Source organism: Tamandua tetradactyla, chromosome 4 (assembly GCF_023851605.1).
Source record: "Tamandua tetradactyla isolate mTamTet1 chromosome 4, mTamTet1.pri, whole genome shotgun sequence".
NCBI classification, from domain to species: Eukaryota; Metazoa; Chordata; class Mammalia; order Pilosa; family Myrmecophagidae; genus Tamandua; species Tamandua tetradactyla.
The window spans coordinates 125,084,977-125,099,258 of record NC_135330.1 but is presented as its reverse complement, the minus strand read 5'-3'; the positions used below and the strand labels follow the sequence as shown (position 1 = coordinate 125,099,258).

The 14,282-nt window shown below is 35.8% G+C and overlaps 2 long non-coding RNA genes across 5 annotated transcripts in view; both read left to right on the top strand.

Annotated features, from left to right (window-relative positions):
- The window catches only part of LOC143679336 (uncharacterized), a 364,318-nt gene that overhangs the window by 288,148 nt on the left and 61,888 nt on the right, over positions 1–14,282 (top strand). The window lies entirely within an intron of this gene.
- The window catches only part of LOC143679337 (uncharacterized), a 55,003-nt gene continuing 41,271 nt past the window's right edge, over positions 551–14,282 (top strand). The window contains exon 1 of the long non-coding RNA XR_013173666.1: positions 551–639. This is a non-coding gene — a long non-coding RNA (uncharacterized LOC143679337). The remainder of the gene's footprint in view (positions 640–14,282) is intronic.

Below are 14,282 nucleotides of genomic sequence, written 5' to 3'. Positions count from 1 at the left end.
TCATGCTATTATCAATTTATCAAAATAGTTGATGCCTGGAGATACCCGTCTAATTTAGGTGATTTGGTAGAGAATCCTTTTGAAAAAATTTATTCTGACTTTTAAATGCACAAAACATGAAAATACTCTTACTGAAAGATTCAGAAATACATGGCATAGGGTATCTAGGTTGATTCATATTCCTTACTTTTCTCTCCCATGGATAACTTGTTTTTCAATGTATTTTCTTGCATGAATTCTTTTACATGGGTACTTATTTTTAAAACATGGATTGGAACATACCATCCATATAACTTTGCAACTTACTTTTTCATATAAAAACTGGTCTTGGAGATTTGTTGATGTTATTAAAGCTGCATAATATTCCATATTAAGGATATACACAAGCTCTTTTGAACAACTTTACTGAGGGTAGTGGTAAAATCCAGCAGCTAAAGAACACCAGAAAACACAACTGCAGCTAATGCAACAACAAAAAGATTTACTAAGCTAGGAAGGATGTGCCTCACAGGATCCTTGGAAACATCTGGAAAAGTAGGAATAGGGAGGGGCTTCTTATAAGATTGGGGCTTTTGCCGGATGAATCTGAGAAAGTAAGGAAGTGAGGCTGGTTCTGAATTGGATATCCTCAGGAAGCAGGTATAATTCCGTGATTCTAGCTTCATTTTTTTTTTTCTAGAGGCATGAGGATGAGAGTGGGTCTGTAATGGTCATTGTGTAAAGCAATGGTTAGAAAAGGTGGATGTTTAGCTATTTTTGTGGTTGTGGAGTGTCACCGTCTCTGTCTTATTCCAAATATGATTGTATGATGTCCTGTCTGTTTATATTCACCGTTTTGGTTGTTTGGGGAATAAGTCAGGCTGTTTTTTATTTCCTATGGTTAACACTAAAGTTGTTTTCTGCTTTCTTAATGGGCATGTAGGTTATTTCCAGTTGTTTGCTATTACAGTGTTCCATTTTTTAATTTTAATTTTTATTTTGCTGCACCATGTATTTATGTGGAATAGATTCATAGAGATGTAATATGTGGGCCAAAATATAGCATAATTTTAAATCTGAAAAAAATGCTGTAAAATTGCCATTCTATCATCAAAAGTATATGTGATTGCTCATCTAACTGTGCCTCTACCAATTGGAAGTTATTTTTTTTTCTTAAACTAATGGAAGAAATTTTCTTGCTGCTAATGATTTTTTTTTTTTTTAACTATTTGGTATTTTTTTGTTTAATTTTTGAAGTTAAAAGTATTGTGGAAAAATGTATCTCCTGTTTTTAAACTACTCAATATATTTTTATGTGTTTATAAGTTAAAGGTACTGATGAGAATTTTATCATCTTTAATATATTTGTAGTTGTCAAAAATATATTGGGCTGCTGGATAAATGAAATTTCACTACAAAATTTATATTTGTCTAAGGGAGAGGCAACCTCTCATTATCTGAAACCACAGACCGACTTTCATAGTTGCTGAGCACTGGGGTTTCCTTGTAAACCCCAGTCACTGAGCAAAGCAAAAAGCGAATCTTGGATAGTGTGTTGGGAGATATGTGCAGGGATTGGTTGATATTCAGCTGTGGTTGCATCACCACTGGAGTGATGCTGTTGCTGATTGGCTGATTGGTAATGTGGGTCTGTCACTCATTGGCTGGCTTTCACAGACACGGTTATTTATCGATGCAAATTGTCCGTGATTGTCAGTCAGGAGTGACACCTAAATAGATGTTAACCCATTCCAATACGGATGTTGGGTTGCCAATAAAAGCATGCCTCAACACAGGCTCTGACGGAAAGATGTTATACTCACGTAGAAAAGACACAGAGAAAGGTCAGTTTCGCTAATAGGCATCTGTTCACCATAGCCATCCGGTCTCAATCCATGACCAAGGAAAGGTGATGTTCTACTCACAGCACCCCTCTTTTGTGTTCGCATGCTGCAGCAATGGAACAATCTACCACTTTCCCCATCAGGCCAGATGTATCACCGGTGTGTGAGTTGGATGTCTTAAAACATTCCCAGCAGGATCAGACTGTCTCCAGTGAATGTTTACACATGCCCAGGGCAATAGGGGAAGGAATGTACTGGCGGCAGTCTACCTCGCTGGTAGGACTTTCCGTTTTATCCCGCCAGGCTGGCATACCTGGTCTTGAGCACAAGATGTATTTGCAAGGCCCAGGGAAAGGTGCTGGGTTAGCTGTACTAAAACTGCCCTCTATCGCAGTGTTCAATTAAGACAGATTTTTAAAACCAATTCAGGAGTTACTTGCTCATGGTCTTGGACAATAAAAACAAAGAACGATGAGCTTTTAGTACTTGGATTTTGAAGAACAGGAACTTTTTATTCTCACACAGCTGTAGACAATGAATGATATTATTTTAATAATGGTTTATATTTGATAATATTTAGCAGAGTAAGCACATGTACAGATTTTCTCATATTCTGCTTATTTATCTCTATTACTATAATATGCACATGTATGTAAGAACATGAAATAAGTAAATGTCTCTCTCATTTTAGGTCAGTGATATTATTGCATAAATGCATATTGATGTCGTCTTTAATAAAATTTTACATACATTAAAACTTACTGCGATACTGTTTTTACCTTGATTTTTAACTTACATGTTGGAGATCTTTTCATATTGACATATATAATATTAACATATTCCATCTGTAAGACAGACGGGAAATTGGCTAAGAATATTGACAAGGCATGAGGCAAATAAAAGCAGAATATTCTTAATATGAAGGGGTTCCTTTATTGTTAAAAGATTAGCAATATCAAAGAAATATAGTCAAGGATCTTCATTTTATCCAAAGGAATTTAAAACTTTTATAGTTACCTTTATCATTAGTTTTCTACATTTTTGTGTTTGGTTGAAAAAGGCCATAGCTAGCTTATGATATTTTAATTCTCATTTATTCTAATATTTTATATTTTAATATTTATGTTTAAATTTTTTATTTATATGGAATTTATTTTAGTTTTATAAGTCATTTAGAGATTAGGCTTTATTGTCTTTCTCTCCAAATAGCTGTTTGTCTCGATATCACTTACTGAATCTAAATACCCTAAAATAAAATGTCATTATTATTTGTGGGTCTGGTGTTTTTTTTTTATGGATTTTATCCATTTCCATTGCTTTTTTCTTTCTGCTTCTACATCAGTATCAAAATGGGTAATTTTTTTTTTTTTTGTAACTTTATTCTAGGTTTCAGTATCTGGTAGGGATATTTCCATCTCTATTCAGGGGTATTTGTATATATATATATATATTTTTAATATTAACACTAGCAATGTGATTTATATTTTTCAACATGTTTTTTTTTAAGTAGAGAAAGTAGCTATCCAAATTTTAAAAGGCAATTCTTTTTTACTTTAATAACAAATTTTATCATTGAAATTATCATATTATTTTAATATATAGAATATATATATTTAGACATACGTATATGTGTGTATAGTATATACTTGAATTATTGTATTATGACATTTATTCTTCTATATCCCTTTTTTTTGTGAGAGGGAAATTAAAGACTCACATTTTTATTTCTTAATTTTTACTTGATTTTTCTCTGTCTTGCGACTTGCTTATTTAATATGTTAAATCCAGTTGCTTTGCCAGGGTATATCTCAATGCTGATGGATGGGCATAAATATTCCAAGAGACATTATGCCCTTTTGACATGCACATTTAAGTTCTTCCTTTGTTTCAGAAAAGAGTTCTCTTGAAACTTTGACTTTTTTCTTTTCCAATTTTTTTTTTTGCTGTTCTCATTTGCATTTCACAGAATATTTGTGTATCTCAACATGTAGTCATGCATTTATCAGCTTTTTAATCTGTCTGGGTTGATTGTAAATAGAGTAAGTAGGCTTTTCTTTTGTAGCAGCATGTCTCTGATTTATTTTTTCAAGTTTTATTGTGTTTTCTAACAATGTTCGAATTATGAATGATGGCATTGATAATTCCAATTTTAATAGGATTGCTTTTTGTTTCTTTCAAGTTCTAATGTTTCCCTTCTAGATTTCCACATATCTCCTTTATCTGATCCTACATACTTTTCCTTCATTTTAAAATCAAAATATGATGTTGCCTGTTTGTCCTCCTTATCCACTGATTTTTCTCCTTAACTAAGCAAAAGTCAAAAATTTCATTAATATATTTCCTAGTAAAATCTTCCTTCCAGTTTGGATTCATTATATTGATTATGGTGTCTTATTTTTAAAATACAGTATGTTCCAACCTAGCTCAACGTCTAGACCAAAGAACACACCAGGCAGAAAGTTGCCCATGAGTTCAATTTGGAATTTACTAGCAGCAGGAGAATCTTCCAGTGGCAGCCATGGGTCCTTGAAGGGCAGCACTCTCACCAAACACCAAAAGGAGAAGGGAAGGTCAAGATGTCAGCTTATAAAACTTAACAGTCTTGTGAGATTTGGTTACAACAGGGTTTCAACAAACTCTGATGAGATTTGTTTTCCAACAATGATGGGAGGAAGGGGTGGGGTGGGGTGGGGTGGGGTGGGGGTGGGGAGTTCTACATTCTTTGAGCTTCAAAGTCTGTCCCTGGTCGTGTAGGCAGCTGTGGGCAGTGACTTGCTCTCAAAATGGAAGAAGGGGCAGGACCAGGACCCTGGGTCTTTACACAATGTTGAATTTAATTTGTTAATATTTTATTTCCGTTTGTACATGTGTGATTAGTCTAATGTTTTCTTTTGAGAGAGTATCCTTAACAGTTTTTGGAATCAGATTTATGCTGGTCTTATAATAGGTTTGGAAGTCTTCCATCTGTTTTTTCTGTTCTGAATATTGTCATAAACATTGGAATTAGTCTTTTGTTTAAAGTTCTGTAAAACTATTTGTTGCAACCCTACCTGGGCCAGGTTCTTTGTAAAGCAAAAATCTTTCATTTTCATATATGTGTATGCATTTATTCAGGTATCTGTTATTTTTTAAGTTAAATGTTAGGGATTTCTGAATGCTTTATTTTTGAAATCCAGAAATTTTATCAGGATATGCCTTGCTATTGACAATCCCAGATCAGTTTATTCTGGAGCATAGTGTGATATTTGAATTTGTACATTCAGATCATCTTTTAATTCTGGAAAACTTTCTTTACATCACTTTAAAACATTTTAAAATTCCATTTGTTACATTCTCTTACTCAGCTATTCTTTCTTTTGGGCCTTGTTCATTTTGACTTTTATTAGCTTGCTTTTCCTAAGCTTTTCCTCACTGTGATCCCTGTTGGGTCTTTCTCTTCTGTGCTGCTTCTGCTGAGACCTTTGTTATTGGACAAAGGTGGTAGATTTTGCTGGTGTGCTCAAATGAGCAATTCCTGAGACACAGGAGTTTCAAAGAGAGAAAGAGTTTATGTTGCTAGGTGTGAAGCAGGAAATTGCATGGCCTATCAGCCCAAAAATATGTCTCCCCAAGTTTAGGGACTTCAAGGTTTTTATGGATTTTAGCAAGGGAAGATGAGGTCATTACAATTTCAAATAATCAAGTCGAAGCAGAAAGGAAGACAGTTATTTCAAAAATACAAATGAAAAGGGAGGGAGGCACAGTTATCATTTCAATAGCAGAGTCTAGTTGATAAAATTTACAAATGAAAAGGGCTGGAACTAGTTAATGGCTGACTCAAATTCTTCATTTCCATTAGTGCCTTTGCCCTCCAAGTTTTCTATAAGAAAATGACCAGAATAAAGGGAGTATCAGCTCTTAGGGGCATAAAGGCACATGATAAGGGCTTTTACAATCATTAGATATCAGGGCAGCTGAATTATAGTTCAGGGATTTCAAATGCTTCTCTCTGTCTGCTCTAATATACGAGAAAGTAAAAAGAATATCTATTTAATGATTTAGTAATTATAGTCATCTCTTAAATCATAACTTCTTTTCTCATCTCTGCCAACTCATGTTTGTGTTTGCTTGCTTGTTTTGTTTCAGTTGTTGCACTGTATCTTCTCTCAACCCCTTGTTCTCTGCTTTGAGATATTCTCTTTTTAAAGGTGATTTGTTCATTTAAATATTGGTTTGTCATGATGTGTTTCATGACAGTTTTTGTCTCTTCTATAGCAACTTTTTTTCCTTGTGTTATTCTTGTGGCATTTGTTTTTCTTTCACCACATATGTTTTCATGTGTTATGATTGTATAACCTCTATTTAAAATTTTAAACATATTTGATTGAAGTAAATTGCTCCTAGACCGGTCAGCATTCATGTTTCACACAGTCATGCTTTACACTAGCAGGAATTTCTTCTGGTTCATATTGAAGTTTCCTTTGAAGCAGGGTTAGGTGGGAATGAATTCTTTGGGTTCATTATTTTCTGCCAGTCTATAGATATAAGATGCTATAGCACTGCCAACAAGGCAGGATATCTCTCTTTACTCTGCCTTGCCACCTGGCTGATTCCTGCTTGCCCCATCAACTCTTCATTCAGCTTGGCCCTGCTTGAATCTCCTTGTCAAACTAGGTCCAGAGAGCTTCTTGCACCCAGCCTGTTTTTACTTTTCTAAAAAAAGGGGTTGTTGGATTTTTCCCATTAACTTAAGCCTGGGAAAACTATGCTTTACTAGTTTTGCTTGAGATCTGCCACTGTGAGACTCCTCTTTCGGCATTTTTCTGTACTCCTCTATTATCTTCATTTTGTTCAGGGTTACAGATATCTTCTAACTTCAAGAAGGTTGCAGTTTATCTTTCTATCATCTTTTACTTCACATTGTAATATTCAAGTGGAGAACGGAAAAATTCAGTATTTGTTTTATCTTAAAATAGGAAACTGATGATCTAAATTAAAGAAATAAATATGTAATATCCCATTCTATGGGTAGAATTTATTTAGTAATACTCTTAAAACCGGATGTAGATTATTTCCGATTATTGCCTATTCTAAATAGCACTCTGATGAACCCCCTTCTAATTAAATTTATATGAATTGTTATAGAATTAAAGGCCATAAGAATTAAGGCATCAATCTAGGTTAATAAATTGTGAAAATTTTGTACCAATTTATGCTTCCATCAAAAATATATAAATTAACCACAATCTCCATTTCCTCATAAACATCATTATATGGTTAAATAGTTTCTAATTTCATGCAGAAATAGCATCTGGAATTTTTTGATTTGTACTTCTTTAGTTACAAATTAGGTTAAAGGAATATTTTAGATTATTGTATACCATATTTCTTTTGAAAATTGACTATTCAACTCTTTTACCCTTTCCTGTTTTCTCTGTAATATTTGAAGACCTACGTATCAGGAATTATTAATGCTTTGTCATCTATATTGTAAATTTTTTTCACAGTTTACCATTTCTATTGTAATTTTATTTACTTGTTCATTTATTATTCTTTTTAAACTCAGATATCTACAACATTTTTCTTTAAATTTGTCTACCTTAATTTTATTTCTAGACCAGTCATCACAGATGAAAATTAGATAGGTGCTTAAATACATATATTTTTCCAACAAATTTATAGTGTTCTTGAAAGTATTGAATCTCTTTAATCCATCTGAATTTATGCATTATTAATCTTTATTCATCTGTAATATTATCTAACCTAGAAACAATTATGAGTTTTACTCATAGTAACTTGAAAACAGAAAATTCTTTCACCTCAACTGTTATCTGTTATCTAGCTTATCAATGATATCGTTTTATTTCCTCCTTTCACTGTATTACAAACAAACAAAAAACACATGAAAATAAAAAATAAAAAGCATGTAATTAGATTTTCTTTAGGCAATAAAAGTCTTTTCCCTAAAGTACTCCTTTCCGCATCGGTCTTTTGAAATTTATTTTTTAAATGAATTTATCCTACAGGTCGTTGACACATGAGTTCAGAAGTAAAGCACGGTATTTTTTCAATCTCATTTGGCCCCATTCTGGCTTTCCAGTGCATTTACTTCTATCTTCACTGTCTACTCTGCTCCAGCATGTGGATCTTCAGACTCACGGCCCTTCCACTGATGTTAATAGTGCTTATGGAGGCCATGTGATTGCTAAAGCTTTTCTACAAACTGGTTGAAAAAAAGAAAAGTTCCTGTACATTCTGTATAATACAGACCTAGCTTTAAAAATATTCGCCCAGCAAAAGTGCCTTCAAAAGAGATTAGTGTTCTGCCTCAGTGCAATCAGAAGGTAGAAATTCAGTTAAAGATCAAACTTGTAAAACTCAAACACAATAGGTTGCTGAGCAGACAGCATTAAGGTGGCACCCCATGGAGACTAGGTGCAGAAGGCTTTGAGCTCTGACCGTAAACTTCTGTTGACTCTGCTCAGAACCTGCATTTTTATTTCATACGTCTTCTGATGTGAATTTTCTTTCTCATTTTATACCATTTAAATTAACAGGAAACCTTGCTGTGCTGTGCCTGAAGCCTCTTGTATATCTATGTTCAATGGAGCCAAACCTGTGATTTCTTTAATTTATTTTATTTTTAATTCATAAAGCTTGAAGGCGTTCCTGTTTATTGCTCCCTTTTTGTGGTTTTTAAGGCATTTGTGAGAATTTTCCTGGGAAATGATCTTTTCAAAAGAGGATGGCTGTGTCCCCCAGCCACAGAGTTTCCTAGGAGGTCTTGAGTTGTCCCATTTGAAGCTTAGCTTAGTTGTGATATTCCATAGTTTGGTTTGTTGTAGCTGGCTGTTATTGTCTCCCCTGCAGAAATATTCTTGACTAGCCTACTTAACCAGCTCCATTGTTATCTCAACACCCTTTTGGCGTAAGTGTTAGTCATTCCATGTGTTAACTTCTTGGCCTTGTCTTCCCCTTCCTTATGAGTCTGACGTAGCTTTTCTTACCAACCTGACTTCTTGCGTTCATCAGGTTCTGTCTATTGGCTGGGACTACCTTATCTCCTTTGGCTTAAGAAATTCTGGTCATAACCTGGCCCTTCTCCCTCAGACCTGGTTCTCATTCCAGTTCCTGCTGATCCCACTTTCCAATTATTTTCTCTTTAATTAGTAAAAATAAGAGACACAAATGAATTATTACACAATGTAATTTAGTATACAAAAAATTCAGGAAATGAATTTCATGTGGTAAGTGGAGAAGAGAAATATTAAAAAGATTTCTCACTTTTGAATATGTTGGTATTGACTCCAGAATCATTAGTGGCACTTATTAGTATTTCATAACTCAGATCCAGACTGGGTAAACCCACATACGTTGCCTAAGGCAATATCTTCTCTCACTCTTTTTTTCCTTTGGCTTTCTAGAAATTTAGTTTTAAGGCTTCTTTACTTTTTAAATGAAGTTACATATTTTTGATAATCCCCGCTGGCAAGTGCTTGCCTACTAAAAAACACTCATGTGTGTGTGTGTGTGTGTGTGTGTGTGTGTATTTATATGTTTATATAAATATACATATGTGCATGTTTAAGTCTCAGGGAAGTTAGAGCAGCATATATTCTCTCAAAGGCTTTAATGGTAAAGGCAGATTGCAGAAGACCAGGTAATGAGAACCAGAATTGGGTGGGAATCAAATGAAGAGATAAAAGAGCCAAGGCAAAATTTGTAAGCTCTGGAAGATGTAGGCCAATGTTCTTATAAGCTGTCAGACTGACACCAACCGCACAGGATTTGTTCCTGAACCGGTGATGAGGCTGGGCGTCTACTGTGACCCCTTTCCAGACCTCAGTTTGCTGGGGCGGGGGAACAGATCACCCAAAAGCCATTCGATGGTGTGTTAAACAGATTAGATTGTTGGTTTTCTTTGCCTCTCTTGTATATCTCGTTTTGTGAAATACTCTTTTATTAGTGCCACGGGGTACCCTTTAATGCTCACTTTTGTTAGCTTAAAGTTATCAGTGTACTTGAACATTTTTCCCTTTATAGCAACTCATGAGGCTGCCTTCATTCTGCAAAACCTCAGAGCACACTATCAATATTAGCTGCATTCTTCATTTCTCCATGTTGCCTGGGTTGAAGATAGACGTTTAAGAAGAGATTTATGATGGCATATTTAGATATAAGACTAGCTATGAACTGTGAAAGTTGAGGCATTGATCCTACCTTTTGTCTGAAGTGGGGGTAAGCAGAGGGGTTTGACTATTATAACTTGAAATGACTGCCCACAGCCTATTTCTTTTGCAGAATTATATTCAGATTAATTGTCTATTCCTGTTCCTATCTGCCTAAAGGCTGAAATTTTTCTCAGTTGTAAAGCTTCTTTCCTCATCCTATGGTGACTAACAGTCATCCTAAGATTTCACCAATCACTGGAATATTGGGATGGGTCATGGAAAACAGAAGTGGTGCTATCATGGAATTGCATTGGGCAGATGCAGGAGGAAAAGCTCAATTAATTCATCTTTATTGTTGCTTGAGATTGTGAGCTGTGTGTGTGCGTGTGTGCACACACATGTGTTTTTATGTATATGTGTTTGAATGCATATTGGCAGCCCAGGATGAGTAAAAACAAAGGGCAAAGATTTTTATAATCAGGCAACATAGTTGTCACCTGAGAGCTGAAAAGGGCTCTGGCACATTGCAGTGGATTGAGGAATATGACACCCCCAAAAGTTGACTCATTGTTTGTAAGCATTTGGTTAGACAGACGCACAAATTCTGAATCTGAACAAAGTCACAGTTTTCAGAAATAGGCATGTGAAACTGAGAAATGATTTATGCCAGGAAAAAAATGTGGCCTATAATAATCAAAGCCTGACAAAGCCGACTGCTGCACCATAGAGTATCAGGTGGATCTTGACAAAATAAATTAACTGGCTGAAATTCCATAAAGGACTAGGAGTTCAGAAGACCACAGGTATTTTTAGCAAACTGGCACACCAAGGATCTAACCAGTTAACCAGAGAAAACTTTCAAGACCTGTGAACTGTGAGATTGCATTTTAGGAATGCCCTACATAATGAATTTAAGTGATTTCCTGATGATTCTCCCAAGTTCCAGACCTGCATTTCCAAATCTTCATCGCCATATCCACTTGGATGGAGACTTGCTAATCTTGCTAATGCAACATACCCCTAACTCACTAGTTCACCCAACAATATCGCTTCCCATTTTGACTTCTTGTTGATAGTATCCAATGCTCTTTCTTTTTTAGTTGCAAAAGCGCAAGACCTCTGAGCTCTTTGATTTATCTCTTTCCTTCCCACCATAAGCAATGATTCATCAGAAGCTGTCAGTTCCCTCTCCCTACTGTTTTGCAAAGCCCTTTCCTTCTTTACATTATCCTAGCCCTAGTTAACAGTCTTATTACTGCTTACCCAAACTACTGCTATAACTCTTCTCCTTGCCTCCAGTCTCGCTTCTAATCTACTCATTCCACATTTGGCTGCCAAATTAATCTTCCTAAAGTACAGCTTTGATTATGTCATTCCTGCTCAGTAACCTTCAAGTCGCTCTTCCTTACCTACAAAACCAAGTTCAAACTTTCTATCCTTTGATATTATGATTCGGGCTTATTTTTATAGGCTTAATATTAATATTTTCCTCTTTTTGAAACTCTAGCCAAATCAAAGAATTCCACATTCTACAACCAAGCCTGGGAGCTTCCTTCCAGCACAGGTTTTGAATAATTATGCCCTTTTTCTATCTAGAATGTTTTTTAATGCTTTTAACACTTGCTTCTAAAATGCTCTTCAGCTTTTCAATAGCAGTTTTTGCTTTCACACTGGAGCTTGGGTATCTACATGAGTGTACATGAGGACCTGTGGAGTATGGGATATGAGATGGAAAAAGAAGACAGGGTTAGAGGTAAGGGAATGAGGGACAAAGAACTCTGAGGGGTCTGGAAGTTCTAAATTTTAATTGGACCTTCCAGGTCATTGTGCATGTATGCTCATCAAGATGGGAGGAACATAACTTATTTAATACTTTGTTTGTCTATTCTCTAAATATTTGGACAAATGTTGCATGTTACATAGGTCTCCACTGATATTCTTGCTCTGGTCTCACAATTGTTAGTGGCTGGCCATTTTTTATATCTATGAAACCCAAAGTCTGAGCACAGCGTCTGTGATCTGGTAGATACTCAGTAAAATATATTGATTATAACAAGCTGTATACTGCTCTTTCTTTGATGTTCCAGAACATTTTTCAGGTGTTTCCTATAATGCTTGTCACAGTCCACTTTAATTTCTAGCGTTTGGTGTACATTTTGTTGTATACATGATGATTTTTGTGAAGGAAGTATATGTAATGTTATACATCCACATTGATTTGCATAGGAATGAAGGTTAAAATTTGGCTTATTAGATGAGTAACAGAAACCTAGAGTTTGCCTCAGAAGAGATATGTAGCTACCTAGGATTTGAGAAATGAAGGATAGCTTAAAGATGAGGAAACTGACTCCAGAAAATTTAAATTATTAATTCAAGCTCTTCAGCATTAGTAGGAACTAGAATTCAAGTGTTCTGATGTCTTCCTCTCCAAGTACAGGGCAGGGGTAGCACATTGTGTTAAACATTAATCAGGATGTGTCATTAAGAAAAATAAGAATATTAAGACTCTAAATATCTATAGCAGTTATTACTTTTCCCTAATGTTGCAGTTAATTTTATAGAGAATGACACTTTTTAGAGGAGTCTAGAGTATTCACATACATGACTGAAACTCATTGAAAAGTTAGCCAAGTGTAACAGTCAGTTTTATGTGTCACCATAGCTAGGCTATGATGTCCATGTGTTTGGTCAAACACTGGCCTAGTTTTGCTGTGGATTTGTTTCATGGATGGGATTAGCATCTACAATTAGTTGACTTTGAGTAAAGGAGATGACTTGCCATAATGTGGGTGGGTCTCATCCAATCAGCTGGCAGTCTGGAGTGAAAACTGAGGGCTCTAAGGATCAACATTGCACCTTCCATTCCCTCTTGAGTTTCCACCCTAAGGAATTCAGACTCTAAACTTCAGCCTTACTCCAGCCTTCACCCTGCCCAACTGACTTCAGATTTTTCCAGGCCCTACCTTATTAGGATACCATTTATGCTGGTTTGAAAGTATTGTATACCCCAGAAAAGCCATGACCTTTAATCCTGATTCAATATCATAGGGTGGAAAACTTTTGATTAGATGATCTCCACAGAGATGTAGTGCTCCCACCTGTGGGTGTGCCCTGCTGATGAAATTATCTCTACAAAGATGTGGCATGCCCAATTGTGGGTGTGGCCTTTTGGTTAGATGGAGATGAGACTCTGCCCATTCAGGATGAGTCTTGTTTAGTTGACTGGAGAACTTTAAAATAGTAAATATTTTGGAGAAAGCTCAGAGCAGTTGCAGATGGTTGGAGAACAGTTGCTTCAGACTTGACAGAGAAAATGGATGTTTGGGGATACTTGGGTTGCTGACACAGAGGGCAGATGCCAAGAGACAGGCAGAGCCCAGCAGGCATCATGCACCTTCCCATGAGATGGTGAGTAAGCCAGAACCCAGAATTGTGTCCTAGAGGAGCTAAGTGAAGGCTCATAGACACTTAGAGAGGAAACTACTGGCATCAGAAGTGGAAGCAACAAAGCAGGAACAAGGACCTGCAGAAGCAGCCATTTGCCTTTCCAGCTGACAGGTGTTCTAGACAGCATTAGTTTTTCTTAAGTAAAGGTAACCTCCTGTTGGTGCCTTAGTTTGGACATTTTCATGGTTTTAGGATTGTAAACATGTAACTTATTAAATTCCCTTTTAAAAAACCATTCCATTTCTGGTATATTACATTCCAGCAGCTTTAGCAAAACTAATACGCCATTCCTGTTGGCTCTGTTTCTCTGGAGAACCCTGGCTAATACATCAAGTGTACACAGTGTTGACATGGATTGTATTGAGAGGACACGGGGATCACGTTGCAGCAGTTTTCTTCATAAACATTGAGTGTCAATAATCATTTAGCCAACCCAACCTGAATATGTTTGTATAGGGCATTGCAGTGAACAGATATTGTCAGATTACTATGAATTTTTATAGCAATATAGCATTGGAAAAAGAAGGTTTGCTACCCTAAAACCTAAACCCTTAGAACACAAAGCACTTGCCCCTGGAGATACATACATATAATTAAAAAAAAAATTTTTTTTAATTTTAATTTTTTTATATGGGTAGGAATCGAACTCGGGTCCTCTGGCATGGCAGGCGAGCATTCTTGCCTGCTGGGCCACTGTGGTCCACCCTATATATAATTTTTAATATTCCAGATCTGTGATTGTAATATACCTATATAACAGGAAAGCAAAACATCATAGTTGAAATTGTTATGGTGTGGGAGAGTAATCAACACTAGTCTTAGAGCATTTGCTGAGTTACTTATTTTTTTAAAAGAAAGGAGA